The 22,878-nt window shown below is 37.3% G+C and overlaps 1 long non-coding RNA gene across 4 annotated transcripts in view; it reads left to right on the top strand.

The window, feature by feature from the left end:
• LOC124964292 (uncharacterized) overlaps positions 1-22,878 on the top strand; it is a 55,183-nt gene that overhangs the window by 10,304 nt on the left and 22,001 nt on the right. For 3 of the 4 annotated variants that reach the window (XR_007104914.1, XR_007104915.1, XR_007104916.1), the window contains one exon: positions 20,655-21,270. The exons of the other annotated variant lie outside the window; for it this stretch is intronic. This is a non-coding gene — a long non-coding RNA (uncharacterized LOC124964292). The remainder of the gene's footprint in view (positions 1-20,654; positions 21,271-22,878) is intronic. 4 annotated transcript variants of the gene reach the window in all.

Below are 22,878 nucleotides of genomic sequence, written 5' to 3'. Positions count from 1 at the left end.
ATTGAATGATGTAAGGATAATGTCTTTTAATAATGAACAAAAGGCTACACTTTATTTTGAAGAAAATGTTATGTATGTTATATATACAAAAAGAATTCCATTTAAAATAATTAAAAAATACCTTGAGCATTTTAAGTTTTAAAATGATTGATTTTTTTCTTGGGGAGAAAAAGTTTATTTGGGGCTCAAACTTTCCTAGGTCTAAGTCCACAAATGGCTTGTTCTGGGCCTAAGGTGAGGCAGAACATCAGTGCGGAAGGGTGTGGTGAAGGAAAACAGCTCAGAACATGACAATCAGGAAGAAGAGAAGAAAAAAGATCAATCATTTAAGACACATAAAAGTGCTGACGATATAGCCCATCTTGTAGGGTGCTTGCCTAGCATGCCCAAGGGCCAGGGTTCAAATCCCCAGCACTGTGGGATTAGAGAAAAAAAAAAAAAAAAAACAAGACACATAGAAAATTCACATATCCAGAGCTTGATTTCCCTTTTTTTTTTTTTTTTAATCTTTATCAGTGCTGGATTTTGAGCCCAGGGCCTTGTGCCTGCTAAGCACATAGAGAGCTTGATTTCCATAGAGCTCAGACTTCATTGTATATTATATATTAAGAAATTTTGTGTATTTATAATTCAATCTACTTGAGTCCAAAAAACACAGGGACACATTTTAGAAGTATGAACAAGGCTTTAATGTGGCCATTTAAAAGCTTCCATAGTTAAGAACATCAGCACAGTGTTACTTTGATATGAGAATTCCTTCTTCAGGAGAATTTAAATGAGGGGGGAATCTTCACCCTGAAGTGGAAGACTGATACCGTGTTTCCAAGGGAAGAGAAGGGTAACAGGGAAAACAAACACCAAGGCATCAACCCATTAGGAAGTTCAAGCCGGGAGATAGGGAAGAGTTCACACATCTCAGACTGATTTGCCTCCACAAGCGAATCATTAAAATAGGAAAAAAGCAGGGACTGACTCAGGTCCATCCAGCTCTGCCGTCCCTGCCCAGTTCTACAACTGGTGTGGCCCCTGCCACTCCCTCCGACCTTGCTTCCCTCCTCCTTTGTCACTGTGGAGAAACAGGAAGGACTGTTTATTAAAAAGGCTGACTGGGGTCACACCCACAGCACTATCAGATTTTTAACCTCTCCTGGCCTGGGAAGAGGTTCAAAGATCAAGCCCCAACTCCTGGTTAGAGAGGCAAGATCAAACCTCAGAGAAATAAACTCACAACCAGCCTTCCACACAGGCTCCAGAGCTGGGCCACAGCAGGCCTGCCTGTGTGAGATCTCATCAGTTCCTCCAACCATCTTGGAGGCAACTGGAGACTCAACACAGATGGTAGCTTGCCTATGACCCCAGAGACGAGTGCTTGGATCCTGACCTTCTGACCCCTAGAGCTGTGCCTCTTGGGATCATCCCATGCATACCTCCCTGCAGGTATGTGTAACATAGAGGAGAGCAGCCCAGGGTGGGCTGTCCATCCCAGCTTCCCGCTGTCGTGAGCTGCTCTCCCCAGTTACCTTTCAGTTGCACCATAGAGTTACCTTCGATTAGCTCCAGGAATGGGTCACCCCTTAAGTGACACCATAGAGCTATACTGAAAGTGGGAATGAAGAGACAGAGGAGGAAAGAATCTCCTATTATGGCAGGTTCCCTGACCCACCCTACTCCACTCCTCTAGAGGGAGAAAGTACCCAAAAAATTATTGCTATGAAGGGCATAACCAGGTAAATGGGTGTCACCCAGTCTGAAAAATCTCAGAGATGTCAATAAGCCACTTGAGACAACAAGGTGCATGCCTTTCTGTCTTCATTTCTTATCAGTCCTTGGCTTTGGGAAGTGGGAACTTTCTGGAACAAGAAGGACCTCCATGGAGTTAAGAGGGAAGGTTTGTGCACTATAACCTCTGAAATCAGTGACAGTCATTTCATAGGCTGAATTTCTTCTTACCAGTGCTTTTTAATGGTTATTTATCTCAAAAAGACTTGGAGAACAAGTAATAATAAGAGCAAAACTTATCCTTTAAGTATATGCCTCATAAATTAACTCAGTGCAGTTCCAGCTCAAGTGTGGCCTGTGATCCAACAATGAGTGACTGTTGCTGAAATTCATATGTGTGATCACCAATCACAGGGTTCATTTCATCACATCAACTGTTTGATATAGGATTGTTTAAATGGATTGGGGAATCCATGATAACAATTAAACACATCTTGTTTAGTGGTACATACCTGCCTCTCTCACCATTTTTCAGAGGCAATCAGAAACTTACCTTGAGAAAGTGTCAGTGTTGGAGTCAAACCACTGGGATAAGAATTCTTATGACACCATTTTCTTGTTTTTATTCTGTGACATTGGGGAAGTTACATAATAATCCTATGCCTAAATTTCCTTGTTATATGGGTTTATATGAGTATAGATATGTATGTATGAGTATGATAACTGTGACTATTTCTTAAGATTATTGTGAGACCCAGTTGTAATAATACATTATATACCATGCCTGCCATAAAGTATCTATTAAGATGATGATGAAGGTAATGGAGATGCAATTAATTAACATGTAATAATGATTTTTATTATTCAGGGCTCAATATTCTAATTTAGCAGAGTTGTTCAAACATAATAAGAGCTCCTGGATTCCAAGACTGTAGCTTTATTTTTCCCCCATTTTTGTGCTATTTTCTTTGGAGAGGCAAGTGAGTTCTGGTTGACCGGCTAAGACTTTTTAGCAGTGTCTATTATGCTGACTTTTCTCTCACATGCCCTCAGGGCTATAATCCATCAAATCAGGGAAGTACAGAGTATGTTGGTGGAAAATAAATGAGGAAGAACAAGGAGAAAAAAAGGGTCATATGCTTATTCACTGCCAAAATGTATTACCTGGAACAATGACCATGCTTCAGATGTGTTTGTTCTCTGTTGTACTGTAGATACTGAAGAATTAGCACTGCTTAACAGCTGCTTCAGTCACTCACCAGGTAGACTTGGATTAAAGCTTTCACGTGTGCCAGCCTGAGTCAGTCATGATTAAAAGATACCGCCATCTATAGGCTAGTTGTTCGTAATAAAATAAATTCTTTTCCCACATCATGTTCTTGGTAACATCAGGTAAAGCTCTTCAGAGGGCTTGAAGTTTAGTAGTGAAGTTAAACCAATAACCAATATTCCAATCCCAGTGGATATTAAATCTCAATGAGGAAGACTGGAACTTGAGCTTCAGGGTTAGCCAGACTTTCATTCCTGGTTTGAACTTAGTAGCTGTGTGATCTTGGGCACTGATATTTTTTTATTAGAAAACCATCTCTGAAACATGGGCACTTAGTTTGCTGTGAGGAGTCAGTGAGATTTACATTATAACAATCTACATTGCAGAGGCTTCATAAATAGAAATGCCTTTGTTTTATTCCTTCCCCATCTCTTCCTTCCCTTCTCTCAGGATGGTTTGGGAGGCCAGTTTTACAGGCAGGTCTAAACTGTTTTACAGAAAGCAAGTTAGACTTTCCAGGAGGCACAAGCTACTCATAAGCTACTGAGGACTTTGAAGTTTTCTTCGAATGGAGCTGGGACCAGAGTCAGTCTTTATACTTTGTAGCACCGTGGTCATCTGTACCAGCAACTCAAGGTCTGCTGAGAACACAGGAAATAAGGAATGTGTCTGATGAGTTATGGTATATGGAGTACTTAGAGTGTGTCAAGGGCTTGAGGATTAAGCAGTATTACCATCACTATTGTCAGGATGCATGCCTTCCTTTCTCATTTTAGAGGCTACAAAATTGCAACCTGGAAAGACAAAAAGTGATTTGCCCAAGCACATAGATCAATGTTCATGCAGAACCACACTGGAATATATCTATACCTCTCAATCCCTTGCTTTTCAAAGAAATGATCTTGTTATTATTTTTAAGTTTCAAAAATATTACACTCCCTCCAAGAAAGGTAGACATGTGGATAAGCCAAATGGAGAAAAATTAAAATTACCCTGCAATGATGTGTTGGTGTATATTCTGCTAGTATTTTGTCTTGTATTGTTGTGATTGTTGTTGCTATTATCATGGTCGTCATAGTCCTCATCATGATCATCATCATCACCACTGAAGCAAACACATGGCACTTACGTAGTGCCAGGTGCTGATGTAGGCATTTTACATGTATTTGTATTAACTCACATAATCCTTATCAGGTGGTTAGTGTTATCCTCATCTTACACATGAAGAAACAAAAGCAAGAAGTCACACCATTATTAAGTGACTGGGATTTAATCTAAGTAGTCTGATCCCAGAGTAGTGACTTTAACAACTGTTCTGTATGCAGACACATTTAAAAAATGAAACTGGATTCAGACAATTAATGCAGTTCTTTTGTTTAAATGTTATAGTAACTTTTTTTTTCACTTTGCAATACTTCTTGATTAATTTCTTAACCTTTGAGAATGTTTTTAAAGATTGGAACAATGAACATTAAATGTATTGATTTCATAAACTAATGATTCTAAAGTCAACAAAACCAATCTGGGGATAGTTTTGAGGTACTCTTCTAGGGGATCAATGACGGCAGGGGCAGAGGACAGGAGAGTAGAGATTGTTCAGAAAGCTGGATGAGATATTTCTTTCGTAGTCAAGCTGATGAGAAAAATGACAACAGAGTAACAGTCCAGGAGCAGCTGGGGAAAGAGATGGATTTGTGCTGAGGAGGTGAGAGTGAGAAAGGCCTGAGTCAGCAGGTGCTGCTGCCAGGGTGGCCACCGACCCAGAAATCATGATGAATAAGAAAGCGAATAAAGAAAAACAAAAGCAAATCAACGAACTAGACAATGGAGACTGTTTAGCTTGAAGAAGAAAAGAATCAGAGAGATATGAATGCCTACTTTTAATATTTTAGGGGCTATTATGTGGTGACAGAAATAGATGTATCTTTGTTGTTCTTCAGGACATAAATAGTACAAATGGGGGCAAGTAGGGTGAGGAAGATCTAAAACCCAAATGGAGAAGAACTTTCCCAAATCAACTATAATGACAGTCCATGATAGCAGTGGAAAAAACCATGTCTACAATATCTAGCTCTTAGTCACATGGACAGAGGTATAAGCAGAGGCTGGATAATTATTTACTGGAAATGATGTAAAGGGAAATTTTAAAAATGCAGAACAATAAATATTGTATTAATTCACAAAACATATATATCATCTGCATATACAAATATAACAAACAGATAAACACTTGTCTTATTAAACCTTTATTTTTCAGATTTTCATGAGCATATATTACTTAATTTAGAACTTAAACAGTGATTTTTTTTTAATTTGGAAAAGCTTAGGAAGCTTAATTTTATTTTTTGAGGTCATGACTAAAAGCCAAGATTTGAATCCATCTCTGTCTGACTTAAAGCCTTGTCTTTTGTTGGGAAACCACAATCCCACATTTTAAGGGATTAAGAGAAAAATGAGCAGACAACATGTGGAGGTAGTAGGTGTAGAATACAGAGTTATAAGAGATTAGGAACTTCTAGAAGAGTGAACAGCCTATTTGGGGAGTGTCACTGAAAAGTGACAAAGAGGACAGTTAAGTCAGTTGGACCCAAATTGTGACAGAAATATAGCTATTGGAGAATAAGAAGCCAGGGTGTGGTCATTCCGGCAAGCAGCAGATGGAGGATCAAGATAGATTTTCTCCTCTTTGTGCCTCTTTCTCCTTCTCTTTCTACTTTCAAAACCCTTTACAACAAACAAAAATGTCCCCAAATATGCTTATTTTTGTCTTCTGAAATATTTTTATGTTTCAGCAATTTCTCATCACTTAACAATCTAAATTTTCTCTTTTATTTTTCTAGGTCAGACAGAAGTATATTTATTATGTGTGACTAGAAGTGGTCTGTACTTGGGCAGAGTGGAATATAGCCATGTTAGGGTCAGAAGTCGTCTTAGCTAAGTTAGAATCTGACACCATTATTTACACAACAGAATGGTCTGCCTCCAAGAGAGAGTTAGGTGTTTTACAACCACAGGTTTTATGAGTTGTAGCTATAAAATAATCAATCTTTTAAAGCAAACATACCACAATGTCTACATCCAAATGGGAATTGTCCTTCAGAGCTGTGACCTTGGGAAACTTTTCACAAATGCTAGTATGAAATTTTTCACTAGAAATATCCTCAGACCCAGTTTCTCTGTCTTTCTCTCATATACACAGATTATTTTAGAAAACAATTCATTATTAACCGAACACATTTCGTCTAGCTTGATAACTAATTTTATTTGCTAGATGATTTGGCAGTGAATGCCTTTGGCTATCAGAAAAACCAAATCCATTCTTAAAAGATAGTATTACCACTACAGAAGTAGAAAAAGAGTGGACAGGTGACTCCAAAGACTACACTCAAAGAAGAGCCGCAGAGACATTTGGAATATTAGTAGTAGTCTTAGAAGAGATAATGACCTTCCAAGATGCTATTTTAAGGATGTGTTTAAATATTTTATTACTAAAATATTTATAAAATTAAAATTATCCAAATCTACTTCAAATCCCAACTTGTGTGTAACACTCCTTATGCTACCACTTCATTCTGAGTTTATGGTCACTACCTACTGTCACCCCCTTATACTGAACACATGACTAACAGTTCAAAAGCAGCCACACCCAGAAATAAGGAAGATAGATGGTAAATATTGTGTTGATGAATGTATGCAGAGGCAGCCACGTTTATACAGTATTGGAGGAAATGGAAATTGGTTAAACATTTTGCAGAATAAGTAGAGAGTATAAAAATTCAAAATGCATTTTTTATTTTGTTCAATAAATATGAATTGAGCTTTTGTTTTATAGATATGCTTTCAAATATGCATAAACATAAATGCAAAATTATGTTATGGCAGTATTATAATAAGAAAATAGTAAAAACAAACCAAATGTCCATCAGGAAGGAAATTGTTGAATAAATTATGTTTATCTGAAGAAATAATGAACTGCGTTTGAAAGAATAAAATAGAATATATATGCAGATCTGCTAAGATCTGTAAGATATACTGTTAAATGAAAAGACCAGGTAAAAGACTATACAAATTTCTCTTTTGTCCCTTATCCCAAGAAAATTCGGAAAAAAATATGTATCTATATGCATGTTCATGCTAAAGTATCTGGAAGATTAAAATAAGAAAAATGTGAATAGTAGTTGCCTTTAGAGAATGAAACAAGTTCTGTTATAGGTGAGAAAACCTTTTATTGCATACTGTCTTATAGATTAAAAATTGTTTTTATCATGTGCATATATTCTTTCCAAAATTATAAAAAAAAAATTAGAAAGATAAGATATACAATAGGGGAATGTATTGACTAAAGCGTGGTTGAGAAAAAGCTTTTGTCTTCTGTCAAAAGAGATGCACTGTGTTGATTCTTGCTCTTTGGTTTTGCCCAAGTGGGGATTGAAAGAGCGAGTGCTGGGGATTACTGAGAAAGTGATCAAATTAGAAGGCGGGGAAGGTGTTATAAACTTTTTATTTGTAGGTGAAGTTATTAAACCTAGAAGAATGACACTAAGATCAAATCTGTCTTTTATATTGCTTGATATCTTTTACTTAAAAATGAAACAAGACTTTGACATTAACCAATGAGTAGCCTACTGAAGCTAAATAAATATTTTCTTTCAAAGTGAAATGAGTACTTTTAGATGCATTGTCACTTAGTAGTTCTTGAGGGAGAACTAGTTTCATTAAATTGCTTCCCTTTCTCATGGCTGGTGGACTGGCAAGACTCTGGGTTTATGAGAGTTTTAATGGGGGAAGGAAAGTAGTTCTTTTAAGAGGACAGAGTATTTGGGGGAGCTCTGTTTTTTGTTTCTGGAGGGGAACTTTGAGTCCATCCAGTATTTTACCTAAGTACCCTGAGGATCTTGGAACAGAGACAAAGGAGGCAGAAACAAGAGTAAGAAATGGAGACAGAAACAACCCAAAGACCAACACTGACTTCAACATGGTCACGACAAGGGTGTCTTCAGGAAGGGAAAGATTGTGGATTCATTGTGTGATGTAGAATCATGAAAAGTCTGTGAAAACTCACTTCAGACTGACCCTTCCAACAGCAGAAGCCTTCTGTCTACTTCTCTAGTACTAAAGAGAAGGCATGTATCTCAGTGAGGGAAACAGTCTGCCGGAGCAAGAGCATGGGCTCTGGGGTCAGGCAGACTCTGCTCAAGAGGCTTAAGACACTACAACTACTTAGCCTTGGGTGAATTCTTTAGTCCTATGCCTCCATTCCCTCATCTGGAAAATGCTGATCACCTTGTCATCTATTTGTAAAGATTACAAATAAGATTAAAAAATTTCTGGCTACTGTATAGTCCATTGGATCAAAATATATTTTGCAATAAAGAAAAAAAACTATTTGAGTTAGTGATTGTTTCATAAAGTGGTATTGTTTACTCCTAATTTACAATTATGACCATTATTATTACTGTTATCACTATTGTTCGTGAAATGCATAGTAAGTTTTAAGCTTTGCTGTAGTACATCACATGAAATATTTCTAAATCTAACATCGGAAGTAGATAGGTCATGTTGTAGATGGGAAAACTGAAATCTGGAGAGGTAAGGTTAGCAGTAAATAGCTGCATGATTTCACTTTCTCTTCCAAATATCCAAAACATAAGGAAATGGTCCAGGTTCCAAAGTGACAGAGAGGGCATCAGCATGGCCAGTAGGCAGCAAAGCATGAAGCCACAAGAGCACCACATACTCCAGTGGTGAGCTATGGCAGACCCTGTGGCTAAGTAGTACTGGAGAGAGGCTGATGTGTGGCTACTAGACAGAGTTGAGCCATACCATGCTGGGCAAGAAGAAAATCTCAGAGATTTCTTAAAGTTCTTAGGGTTAGAGCAGCTTCACCTGCAAGGAGACTGGCTGGGGTGAGGGACAGGGAACCTCTCAAGTATGCCTGGTAATTTCATGGTTCTCATTCCTAATTCTTCAAAATTCTTTTCATTATTATCTTCAGACGTTACATTTCTTATTGCTCTGTCAGACTTTCTTTTCTAATTATAAGACTAAACACTATGATTTCATTTATAGATGTACTTCATAGAGTACTTTAAGATTTCCAGTGTTCCTGGGGTTTGCCATCAAGATCCCTGCCTTACTACTTCATATTTCCATCCAAAATTACTGCCCATCTTGGAGATCCCAGAGAGAGATTGTGCTCAGGGTACATGGGAAGAGTAATTTTCTGAGAGCAAAGAGCTTCCCTTGTCTGGTTTCTGACTCAGAGAAGCAAAGCATTGTGCTTTCATGTGTATCATATTTAGAGCTGAACTGACTTTTAAGACAGATGACGTTTCTCTTTTATCTCTAATAAATAATGGTGTTAAGAGCAATGTGTGTTTACTGGTAACAGATTCCACCAATGGGTGTGGTATAAAGTTGAGTGCTTGTGGACTGTGCAGCTTCTACTATTGTCTACAGCATTTCCTCTCTTGTCTCAGAGGTTCATACTTTCTCAGGCAAGGGTCGTTTTAAGTCCAGATAAATGTCTGGGTTTTCTGACTCCAAGGGTGAGGAGGGGGTGGTGTTGGGGTGGTGGTGGTGGTTGTGGAGTTGTTTTGTTGGCATGGATTCCATTGTGGGGAAAGTCTGTCTCTCTCTCTCTCTCTCTCTTTTTTTTTTTTTTTAAAGAAACTGGAGTAACTAGTCTCATCAGTTCAATATTTTCCTTTTGATATGAAGTGAGGAAAATAGGAATAACATTTGAGGGAAAGAAACTATAAGGATATAAGGAAAGAAGGACCTGGACATTTAGGAAGACTTATGAGACAAATGAGGTGCAAAGGCAGATAATTTTCAAGTTGACATGGAGACCTTAAGATAATCTCTTCTGACTCAAGCAAAATAAATTCCGTGTGTCTGTTCTGCTCTGGGAGCACCGTTGGTTATATTGAGTCCCCAAATAAAGATAGCCAACATATAACATATATAAGTGTTCCCTGCTCCCACTGCTAGGGATTTCATCTAAAGCCTTATACATTCTAGGCAAACACTCCACCATTGAGCTACATCCCTAACCCAGTCACATAAGTCTTTTAAATCCCATCTGGTGGTAAAAGGCTTGAAAATTGTAATAACCAGGATCAAAACTCACAGTGTATGTATAAGAGGTGGTGTCCTCAAATAGGATTAGAGCTGTTCTAGTCACCTTCTGTTATGGGTGCTGTTTCTTTGTAAATATTTGGTATCACATGAGTCTACTGATTTTTGAGAACTGCTGGTCATATTTGAGAAAAACTCAATCTAAGCAATGAAAAAATATATATTTGTACATTTAATTTGCATACAGCAAAGCCCCTGACACCACAGAGAGTTTGGGTTCTAATTAATGGCAGTTTCTCCTCTATTCCAACACATTAGGATGATGGTCAATGTGGTCCCAAGGAATGATTGTGTGGGTTGTTCCATTTGTGTGTTTCTTCCTGTCATCTGGGTTTTAAGTTACCTGAGGATCTGTGTGTATGTCAGAGTGCTGGGTCACATTTGCATTGTGTGTGTTTATTAGTCTTGCTTGAATTGAAGCTGATTTTCCACTTGAGATAATTCTATATCCTGTGGTTGTTCAGAGTCTAATGTCTTAAATGTAGACTCTAAACCATACTTATAGGTATTGTGTAGGTTATTTCTTTTTCTAGCTCTGAATTCTCCAGACATGTGACATGCTGGAAGTTTGGTTCCTCTGCTCTTCAAGGGTGGCTTTCAAAGCATGGTGGCCAATGTGCCAGCACAGGTTGTCTGTGGCTAGGGCTGTTTTGGGGAGGGCTTCACAGACATCCACAATTGTCAATGGAAAAGTCAGTTTCCTATTAAGAGTCATTCAGTCCTCAATGCCTGTTTGTTCCCCCATCCCTTGTTACCTCCGGGACTGCTTGGCTATGCTGAATACTGTTCTTTTGTGGTGTAGTAAAGACTTAGCTTTTTATTTGGAAATATTATATTAATGTGTGGTCATGTACAACACACACACAATGTGTGACTTGTAAGCACAAAAGGTAAAAACTTGAATTTTCACTGGAGAAAAATCATCATTATTCATTAAAATCTGGTATGATGCTTCTAAAAGTGGAAATTCATGAAGAAAGTTTATTCTGTAGTATTTACTAAATGTGAGGAACTTTTTTTTGGTCAGTGTGTGTGTGTGTGTGTGTGTGTTTTATTAGAGCTTTAGGGTTACACATAGTAGTTGGGTTCATCCCAATAAACTCATAAATGCATTGAATTCTATTTCAGTTCATGATCCCTGCTTTTCCCTCCCCCTTTTCCCACCTGTCCTTCTCCCCTCTCCTTCTCCTTCCTCTATTAGACTTCCTTTCACTCATCTACTAATTTGTATTTGGTTGGTTCTTTATGTAGTCTTATACTTCCCTCTCCCTTTCCTTCCGCATATGAGAGAAGACATTTGACCTTTGAATTTCTAAGTTTGGCTAACTTCACTTGGCATAATATCCTCTATTTCCATCCATTTAGAAGCAAATGTCATAATTTCATTCTTTTTAGTTGCTGACTAGAACTCCATTTTACACACACACACACACACACACACACACACAAGTTGTTTCTTAATCATTCATCTATTGATGGGCATTTGGGTTGATTCCATAATTTAGCTATTGTAAATCATGCTACTATAAACATTAATGTGGTTGTGATACTGTAGTATGCTGATTTTAGATCTTTTGGGAGAATATCCAGAAATGGGGTAGAAAGGTCATATGGTGGTTCCATCCTAGTTTTTTGAGGAATCTCCAAACTGATTTCCAGAGTGGTTATACTAGTCTGCAGTCCCATCAGCAATGTAAAAGTGTTCATTTCTGCCCACAACCTCACCCGCATTTATTGTTGTTTGAGTTCTTGTTCATTGCCATTCTGACTGAGATGAAATCTTAGTGTAGTTTTTATTTGCATTTCCCTGATTGCTAGAGATGATACAATTTTTTCATGTATTCATTGGCCTTTTGTGTTTCTTCTTTTGAGAAGTTTCTGTTTAGTTCTTTTGCCCATTTGTTGCTTGGGTTATTCAGGTTTCTTTTTATTATTGAAAATGTTTGAGTTCTTTATATATTCTGGATATTTATCCTCTATCAGAGGGGCATCTGGTCAAGATTTTCTCCCCCTCTCTAGGCTCTCTCTTCATGTTCTTGTTTCCTTAGCTTTGAAGAGCTTTTTGGTTTAATGACATCCCACTTATTGAGTGTTGGTTTTATTTCTTATGCTTTGCGGTTTTAAGGAAGTTTGTGCCAGCACCTATATGATGGAGTGTTGACCCAGTGTTTTCTTCTAGCAGTTGCAAAGTTTCTGGTCTAATTTCCAAGTCTTTGAGAGTTAGGGGTCTAATTTCACTTTTATACATGAATCTACCCAGTTTTTCCTAGCACTACTTCTTAGAAAGCCTGTCTTTTCTCCAAGACATGTTTTTGGCAACTTCGTCAAATATCAGATGACTGTAGGTTTGTGGATTTGTCTCTGTCTTCTATTCTATTCCTTTGGCCTTCATGTCTATTTTGATGCCTACACCATGCTGTTTTTATTACTATAGCACTGTAGTGTAATTTCAGATCATCAGGTATTGTGATACCTCCTGCTTTGCTTTTCTTGCTTAGTATTACTTTGGCTATTCTGGGTCTTTTATTCTTTTAAATTAATTAAATTTAATTCTTTTAAATTAATTAATTTGTTTTCACGAATTCTGTGAATGCCATTGGTAATTTGATGGGGAATTACATTGAATCTGTATTTTGCTTTTGATAGTATGACCATTTTGACAATATTAATTCTGCCTATCCAAGAACATGGGATGTATTTTCATTTTCTATTCTTCAATTTCTTTCATCAGTGTCCTGTAATTTTTATTATAGAGTTCTTTTACCTCTTTGATTAGATTAACTCCCAAGTATTTTATTTTATTTGAGGTTGTTGTGAATGGGTTGGACTTCCTGATTTCTTCCTTGACTGAATCGCTGTTGGAGTATAGGAATGCTATTGATTTATAGGTGTTGATTTTGTATCCTGCTACTTTGCTAAATTCATTGGCAAGCTCTAGAAGTCTTCTGGTGGAGTTTTCTGGCTGTTCTATATATAAGATCATATCATCAATGCCAGGAACTTTGTAGCAGCATTTCTCATTTAATTTTTAACAAGTTTTAAAGGTAGGGATGCCTTATATTGAGAAGAGGTAATTGGGGTTCTGGTATATGAAGTAAATTGCCTAAGTCACGGTAAAAAGGAGGTGGTAAGGAGATGCCACGTACCTGGTGTCTCTGGTACTTGAGATCACACACTCTGAAGGGGGTTGCCATTAATTTTCAACTACTAAGTACATTAAATCCATAATCTGGTTCTTTTCATAGTAAAGCAATAGTAATTTCACAATTATCCGCTGTGGCCTCTGGCCAAGATCATTTGATTCCTACCTGAAATCCATTTGCATAATATATAAGTTGATCAAAATTAAATAAAGCTAGTTGTCATATCTGAGGAACACTGCACTGATCTCTGCTTAATTAGTGATATATCAGTTTATTAATTTTACATATTTTAGTCAGTCTCTATGCCTATCACTGTCTAAGCTTTTCAAAGTGAAAGAATTAAATTGACTTTTGCAGAACTCCTTCACCAAGGATAAGAAATGATCAGGTATCTTTTTCAAAGGCAGAATCTTCTAATATTCCCCAGTACCTTGTGTCTAAGCTGTCTAAAAGCAGCTGAGCTTCTTGTATATTAATAACCTTTCTATTAATAATGTGTGGTGGCATTGGATATGCTGAGATGTATCTGGTGTTTTAGAGAACTAAAAAAGTTTCCAAAGTTATATTTAAAAAGTGTTTGGAGTTTCTCAAACATGTTATATAATTAGCAACTGAAACTACCGCAGGAAGGAAATGCACATGCGTTGAGCATCTATTATTTGCCAGGCAAATTTGTAGGCACTTTACATACAGTAACTTTGTAAAGCTGACATTAGCATTATAGGGATTAAAAAGTCAAAGAAGGGCTGGGGATATGGCTTAGTTGGTAGAGTGTCTGCCTCGCATGCACAAGGCCCTGGGTTCAATCCCCAGCACTGCAAAAAAAGAAAAAAAAAAAAAAAAGTCAGAGAAATTAGTAATTTCTCCCCAACTATGCAGACAGCAGGACTCAGTCTAATTTGTCCTCCACTAAAAGTCTTCATTCTTTTCTTCTCCCTACCTCCATCTAGTCTGACACGTCAAACATGTAGCTTCTCTCTCACTGTAAGTAATCTCTTAGCAACTCTTCTTCTCATGAGCTTCCCAAGGTTGAAGAGAGGAACCTTGAGCATTTTTCTTTTTTCCTTTTCCTTTTCTGTCTCTTGGTCACATATAAATTTAATGCCTTTTTATGATGGAAAATGTCAAGCATACACAAAGTAGAGAAAATAGTATAATGAAAAATTGGATACCTAAATCTGACTTGAATAATTTCTTATCTAATTTTGTGCTCTGTACTTCTCTTTTTAAGCCCTAGTTCTTACCCAGGTACAGGATGGATGTTTTTCTTCCAATAGAAAATCTCTAATGGGTTATTAGCAGGCACATTTTTAAAAGCCCAATAGGAGAGACAACAATACATTATCAAAATAAGATAAAGTAGGGATATAAATATTTCACCTTGGAAAAAAATCAAAATCAGAAGAGTGTAAAGATTATGAAGATTAGGAACAAGAAATTAAAAGGCCATTGGGAGCCATTCTGTCTCCATAAGTGTGTGTGTGCTGGTTCCATTCAAGGTTGGCAGGGGCAATAAAAGAACATAAGCCCCAGATTGAGACAAGTGGATTACCTCACAGACACAGGTAACCTTTGCCCCCATGGAGTGTCTATTCTAGGTATCATAACTCAGGTGCTCTGGGAGAAATGGAGATTCAAGAAAGAAAGTTATGCTGTCGTTTTTCACTTATCCACATAAATGCTTCGAAGCAAGAGCATGTATTAGAAAATATGGAAGATAATAAAAACGACTTGTATTTGACTTTGGAATGCATTGTGATACAGGTATTTGTCTAGGGGGTGTGCCCGCTCTGGCCATTTCTTTAAAGAAGTCATCTGTTGTGATCCGACCTTGTAGGATCTGCTTGTTTGTTCTATAAAGCTTAAAAGTTTCAGCCACATCTCTCTCTATGTCTCTCTCTTTCTGTCTCTCTCTCATAACCTTAATGGCAGAGTTTTAAAAGGTTATGGTCCTTATTTAATATAAACACACATTTCAAATATTGACAAATTTGCAGTTAAGCAGATGAGATTCTAAGAGTTAAATTGGGAAATTCTAAAACAATTTTGTTAATAGACTTGAAAGCCCTTGTCAAATTCATCTTCAGATACAATCACTGAAGATTTTAGGGCACCATAACCCTTCTGTCCCATTTTTTCTTTGTCAACAGGAGTCCTAGTTTTATCAACTGCTCAGATCCAGTTTTCATGTGATAAGTCTATATTTTCCTCTGATCTGTTTTCTGGCCCCTCCCTCCTGGGATTAGGAAGACTTTTTGTTTTTTTGTGTTTTTTGTGTGTGAGTGAAGCTGTAATACTGGGGTGAGATAGCATGAATAAGGCAGGAAGGGCTAGTCAGGATGGCTCTCAGGCCAAGATCAGGGAGAAGGTGGCAAAGGAATTGGTAAATGGTGGTAGAGAGGAGAGGATGGGTGGCTAGTGAATTAGGCAGATAATCATAGTGGGGGGAGATTCTTGTATTAAAAAAGAGATTGGACAAGGGATAACAACAAAAATACCCACTCTCAATATGGATCACTTTAGAAGATGGTTTATTGCCTTCTTTTTAATAGTAACAATAGTCTCAAAAAGATGAATGGAAAACTATACAATTTATAAATTCTGAGATTCCTATGTCTCAGATAGATTAGAATTGGATTTGAACTTCCTTTCCTGATGCTGTTATTTGAGAAATTATTTTCCTGTTAAGTTTTTCTTTCTAAACACCCAAGACTGATTGAGGGGAGTGAACCCCACCTATGCTTTTGATTTTGGTGAATAATAGTTATTGCCATATCTTACTAATCAGAAGTTCTCCTTTTTTGAAATCTTATTTGAAAGCTCATTCGGTAGGCATATAAAGGTGGTAACCTTGAAAGTATGAAGGTGTCCTCTGTAGTTAATCCTGTGATATTTTATAATTTAACTTGTAGTCAACACATTTGATAAAAGGTTTTATCCACTATGGTTTTATTGGAATAGATAACTTATCTTTTTTAAAGGTACATTTCACCTTGGTACCAGGTGAGACACCAAAGTAAAACATGATACTTAAAAATATTTTAGATAGGAAAGAATAAAGTTTGCATACAGTTACCATCACATATACTTGTATTTAGGGTATTTAGAGTTGACTCATATTTTGAAATATACTCTAAAATGTAAAAACTATTGCATTTAAAAATAACTTTATCAAACTCTTTAATAATACCTGTTAATCTTTAAAATCTTGATCTAGTCCACTGGGATTCCACTGGGGACAAATTAATCTGTTTTTCATTATTAAGCCTTCTTTTTATATGAATTATTTTCATATTTAATTGTCATATAAAACATTTTACTTCAAAGAAAAAATTCTGTGAATTTATAGCACTTTTAGAATTTAAGAACCTGTTTCCTATTTTAAGACAGAAAAACATTGATTATGAATAAAAAAATGCTATGTTGAAAAGAAAACTAAGGATCCTGATGTTTCTCTGCCAGATAGTACAAAAAACTAAAAATACCACAGGAATTTTTCAACATTATTAACCTCTTGACAATGTGTGGGTTGTATAAAGGACAAATGAATGTTTTGAGGGGCTGAGAACGCCAATTTTAACAGACTATCCAATCACTGTGGACAAATATTTGTTTTTCTGGGGATTATTTGATTTTTATCAAAGCAAATTGAATTGGAAACATAGCATATATTAAGTCATTGGTACTTATTGTCTAATTCTTTTTCCCATAGAAGTTTCTCTGTGCTAAAAGAGCACTAAGTCATCAGTTAGACATACCATGTAATGATCCTTATCATATCCAAACAAAATAAAAGCCTTTTAAGAAGCTACTTCACAAGACAACTGCATAGCTTTCCTCACAGGAGCTTGTTAAACAAATAGTGATTATTAAAGAGATTGGGTCAATCTCTTACACCAGTTTAATGAGAACAATTCCAAGATGTCTAGCCCATTCCACATTCCATGTGACTAGCTATGGTATCCAGAGCATGGAAAACATTCAGGCAACTCACAGTGGCTTTTCTTAAATGCTTTATAGATACTGGCATTTAAGGAAAGTGATAGAATTAGGTTAACAAGAGGAGGATATTCAAGGCATACCTACTATCATAGACCATTTCTCTGAATGGTCTAATTTGTATCTACAAGTGGTTTAAAAGTTCCCAAAGCTGAAACCTTGCAGATTTAGTGCCTATCTGCACTGAAGTTGGCAAATGCCTAAATCCTAATTGTTGACATGGAGATTGATGGTATTCTTGGGGCAGATGCCCTTGCAGTCTTGCACAAGCTGCCAAGAGGCTACCACGAATGGCAGTGATTAGCTTTAGACATGTGTTCATGTCTAAAGCACCCTTCTGTGCTTTAGTCATGCCAGGGTAGGTGTGGAGAGAGAAGAAGGATTCAGAGTAGGAAGATAGGATAAGAGACAGGAAGGACAGAATTTGAGACAAATAAGGATTTTCAGAGGTTTGTGGTCAATTCTGTAGTTGTTAACTAAGGCAAATAGGAGCAAAAGCTATTATAGTATTCAGTACACAAGAGGTCAAGTTCAGGAAGAGTCAGGGAGGAGGCCAGTTGATATTCTAGGTCCTTATTTTATATAAACAAAATCTGGAAATCAGAACTTTGGCGCTAAGTCAAGAACCCAAGATAAGAGACTTTAGAATAAAGTGTCAGTAATCGAGGCAAGGGGCCCATGCACCAGCACTACCAGTGACCCAGGTCAGAATTTCTATACTTGCTGCTTTGTGACCAAACTTGGGAAGATTTTTGGAAGGCCTGAGTTAACAGATCTTTTTAAAACTCAATTTATATTTATTAGACATCTATTACGTGCTGGCATTGCATTAGTGAACTAGCTTTACTGGTATGTTTTTATAAATGAGATAGACAATAAACCATAGAGAAGTGAACAAATAACTCCAAAGGGAAAGAAACAGGGTGATGAGTCTCATATATGGTGATGTTTTAGACAAGATAGTCAGTAAATCCACTCCAAAGACATCATGTTTAAGAAATGAAAAAATAGATTTGAGAATGAGCAGGTATTTGAGGAACTGAAGGAATCTCTGCCTAGGGAGCATAATTAGAAATTACTGGAGGTGAGAAAGGCCTAGATCTTGCTTTAAGGCTCACAAAGAACTGGGGTTGGATATATCGACAAAGGAGAATGGAACAAGAGTGAGGACAGATGGCAGGAGCCAGATCATACAGTTGGAGGGGAAAAGCTACTTGGCTGGAGTAAGGGGTGGGCCAATTAATCTGTTCTAAGAAGAGATATGAACTAATTCATTGTTTTTATAGTTGCAAACTGGAAAACAGATTTCAGGGACTAAAAATTCTGGTAAGCAGTCCATACTTTGTAAAGAGTCTGCTAAGAAAACATCTAAAACAGTAGATGGAAACGTAAGTCAGACCATTTATGCTAAATTGTAGTGTATAAATTAGTTTCTGAAGGTCCCAGATTAAAAAGCAGCTTCAAGGCCAGACAGGGCAGTCCAAGAGAGTGGTGGTAGTAGCCAGAAGGTTTTTCCTTTGGGTGATGAAATGGTTCTGCAATGGGTAGGGGAACAGGGTAGTGAGTCACCCAGCGTGGGCTGGTTTAAGACAGAGCACTGCGTGGGTGAGCCTGGGAGGTACTTGAAGAGCAAGACAGAAGAAACAAACGCCATCCTTCTTAAGATTTCCTTTTTTCCAGAGTGAGCAAAGTCATACATTCCCTGAGGTCTTTAATTGGTTAATAGTATGTCATACTTTTCCTTTGAATATTTTTAAAGAAAACATGAAAATTTGTTACCAGTAATAACCAAACAATAATAGCAATATCTTGACCCCTATTACGGGTTGAATTGTGTCCTCTGAAAAGATCCACTGAAGTTCTAATTTTTAGTGTGTCAGAATGTGATTTCATTTGGTAAAGGGACCATTACTGATGCCATTAGTTAAATTATGATGAGATGATACTGGAGTTGCATGAGCATGAGCCCTTAATCCAAATGACTGGTATCCTGACGAGAAAAGGAAATTTGGAAACAGAATCACACATAGTGGAAAGATGGTCAAGTGGAGACTCAGAGACACAGGAGAATGCCACATGAAGCTGGAGGCTGAGATTCAAGTGACGCATGCATAACCCAAGTAATGCCAAGGACTGACAGGCATCATGTGAGGTTAAGAAGGACCCATGTAAGAGATTCCCCCTCAGAGGCAAACCCTGCTAGTAACTTTATTTACCCTAGACCTTTACTCTCCAGAACAGTGTGACAATAAATTTCTGTTCTCTTAAGTCACCCAATTTGTGGTACAGCAGCCCTAGAAAACTAAACCATTCCTTCCTAGTCCTCTGGCCCTTTTATTTTCCACAATTTCTTTTCCTTCATACACCATGGTCCATGAAAACCAAATGATTTTCCTATCGCTTGTGCTCTTCCTGTCCAGAATTCCCTGCTTCTTCTCTTTTTGTCAGCCATCTGTTTTAAAATAATTTTTTCGATCATGAAATTTTTAAAGCATATACAAACAATAGCATATCAGACAGTAGTTCTTCCAACATCTGGATTCATTAGATGACTACTTTTTGCCACATCTACTTCAAATCTCTTCTTTTTACTCTAAAATGCAAATATTACTGATAAAGCTAAAGCCTCCTCTCTTCCTACCACCTTTCACTCCAGTTTTCATCCCTAATTCTTACTTATTTTTAAAGGAGCACCCTGAACATCACTTTGGTTGTAAACCTTTCCTGATATCACCCAAGATGAATTAATTCTTACCTGTTCCCAAATATTTTATACTATATACTTACAGCAAATAAGCTTATAGCAATGATCATATTCTACTTCAATTATAGTCTCCATAAGAAAATGAAATGGCTGGGTATGGTGGCACATGTCGATAATCCCAGTAGCTCAGGAGGCTAAGGCAGGAGGAGCACAAGTACAAAGCTAGCCTCAGGAAATGCGTGAGACCCTAAGCAAATTAAAGTTGGACCTGTCTTAAAATAATAAAAAAAAAAAATTAAAAAGGAAGGACTGGGAATGTAGCTCAGTGCTTAAGTGCCCCTGGGAAGAAAAAGAAGGGAAGAAAATGACTTGGTCATTTTCAATTATTATCTGTTGCCTATGCAATGCCTAACTCTTGGTCAAATTGAATTTTAATTTAATAAAGTTGATATGAAAAATATTTGATCCCCCCATAAGAGCCTTGGCACAGACAGGACTAGAATTTTTATTTTTTATAAAATAAAAGCTAAAGCTTTATGGGATTCACTTGTTTAAAGTGGCAACTTATTTTCCCACAATTCTTTCTTCCCTGTTCCTTCTCACCATGGTATACTGTTAGTAGTCTATTTCCCTGCCTTCCTGATCTTGGCCTTGATCATGTGTTTTTGTTTTTTTTTAGGCCCATGGAACATTAAGCAGGAGTGAGGTCATGCCAGTTCTAGACTGAAGCTTTAAGAGGCCCGTGTGTTTCTGTTCTCTTCTTTGAGCTCCCATCATTCATGAAAACACACCCTGAGCAGCTGCTGGTTCCAGAACGAATTTCACAATGTAGATTCAACTTGAATCCAAACTGAAGATTGAGTGTTGCCAAGACTAGTAGAGGCACAGCAAACCTACAGATTTTTAAACAGAATAAATGCTTTCTGATGACAGTTACTGAGATTTGAGGTGATAGTAACACAGCATTATCACTGTAGAAATCTCACCAAGACACCTAACTAGTTGACGAGAGAGCCAGAATTAGGACATAATTGTCTGAATGGTAATCCAAAGTCTTTCAACTAAATTATTCTGCACATTCAACAAATATTTAATTTATATGTACTATGGACAAGAGAGTAAAACACAAACCAAACTATGGACTCTGCCCCTAGAGAGAACATATTTCTAGCGAGGGAAACAGACCAAACAAATAAATTTAAATCACAGAAAATGACAACTTCTTATAATAGCACAAATGTCCTTCTGAGGGATAGAAATGGGTGGGAAGAAGGAAAGAAGATGACCACTTTAAGGTGAGGGGAGTGGGGTTCCTGGAGTGATAGAAAAACTAAGCAGATGCTTCTAGAAAGTGGTAAATCTTTCCCTCCCTGGGATACTCTTGGATAATAGCTTTGGTTTTCTTTATTTTTGTATTATCAGTCCAACTCTGTGCCTTGCTAGCTAGTTGTCCTTGGTTTGCATCCTACATATTCAGAAAGCTATTGGGTGGTTTTGTAAGTTCCTAGAGTAAGACTGAAAAAGGCTCATTTTCCTTGGTCCAAAGGGAGTAATTACATACACACTAGAACAACACACTTAAGCCCTAGGCTGTGAACAAAATCTGATTTCTTTCAGGTGAGAGGTATTTTGTATATGGAAAGTTCAGAGAAAAATGTGATTTTAGCAATACTGTAGGGAGCTGTGGTCAGCACTGAGCTGATAAAGGCTTTTGTTTCCCATGTTTTGATTGGCTGGATGAGAGGCCTTAGCCGCTCACACACCCATCTGCATCCCTATTAGTGGGACTGAAAAGTGCTGACACAGGTTGCAGGTCAGTCCCTGTGGCTTGCCAGGGTAAACTTGTGTAATGCGCTGTACATCCCCCCTAACAACAGTGGTTCTTTTGTCACTTAAACAGAGGCTGTTAAGACCATGAGTCATTAAAAAGAGCTTTAGAAAAGCAGGCAAAAATTTCCATAACCATGTCTTTAGGTGATCTTCATAAAGTATCAGAAATTCTGAAAGAAGGGAAGCAGTTCACTAATAACTAATGATAGAGTAGAATCAAAATCTGAATTAGAAAAAAGGAATATTCAAAGTATAATTTCTAAATGTTAAAAGAAGTCCATTTTTATGGAGAATTGGGTGAAAGCCAATTGAACTATTTTTAAGAATATTTTTCTCTATAGATGGACACAATACCTGTTTTGTGTATTTAGTTATTTTATGTGGTGCTTACTCATGCTAGGCAAATCGCTCTACCATGGAGCCACAACCCCAGTCCCTGAACTATTTTTTTTAAATCTACATGATTATCACAAATAAGGATGCTTTCAAATCTTAAGTTGTCCTGGGAAGCTGTAGCTTACTGATAAAAGCACAAATCAAGGAAACTGGTTTTAGAATTCCTCCTTCTTCTCCTCCTCTCCCTCCTCCCCCTCCCCCTTCTCCCCTTACCTCCTCATTTTTTTTCTTCTCCTCCTTCTTCTGAGACAGGGTCTGGGCATGTTACTTCTTCTGGCCTCAAACTCCAGGGCTTAAGCAATCCTCCTGCTTTGGTCTCCCAAGTAGCTGGGATTATAGGCATGTGCCACTGTGTCCAGCTTCTATTTTTTAATACATAAAAAAATTGCAAACAGAATGATTGGGAAAATTATTCCACTCTTTAGAGAAAAAGCTAATTATCATTTTAATGCTGTTTCTGCTAGCATTTTTTCCACAAACACTTTTTATGTAGTTGAGGGCCTACAGTGTATGTAACTGTTTCGTGCATTTTCTTTCACTTTTGTTATTCTTTCCTCGGTGGTTAGAAAAAATGGTTCAGAAGCCAAATCTGGCCTACAGCTTGTTTGTTGAAACCAGTCCCACTTACTTATTTACGTACAACAGCACAAGTGGTTGCGACAAAGCCTGTGTGGCCC

Source organism: Sciurus carolinensis, chromosome 14 (assembly GCF_902686445.1).
Source record: "Sciurus carolinensis chromosome 14, mSciCar1.2, whole genome shotgun sequence".
Classification (NCBI taxonomy): domain Eukaryota; kingdom Metazoa; phylum Chordata; class Mammalia; order Rodentia; family Sciuridae; genus Sciurus; species Sciurus carolinensis.
Note: the sequence above shows the minus strand (reverse complement) of the source record. Positions and strands in the feature narration are given on the sequence as shown.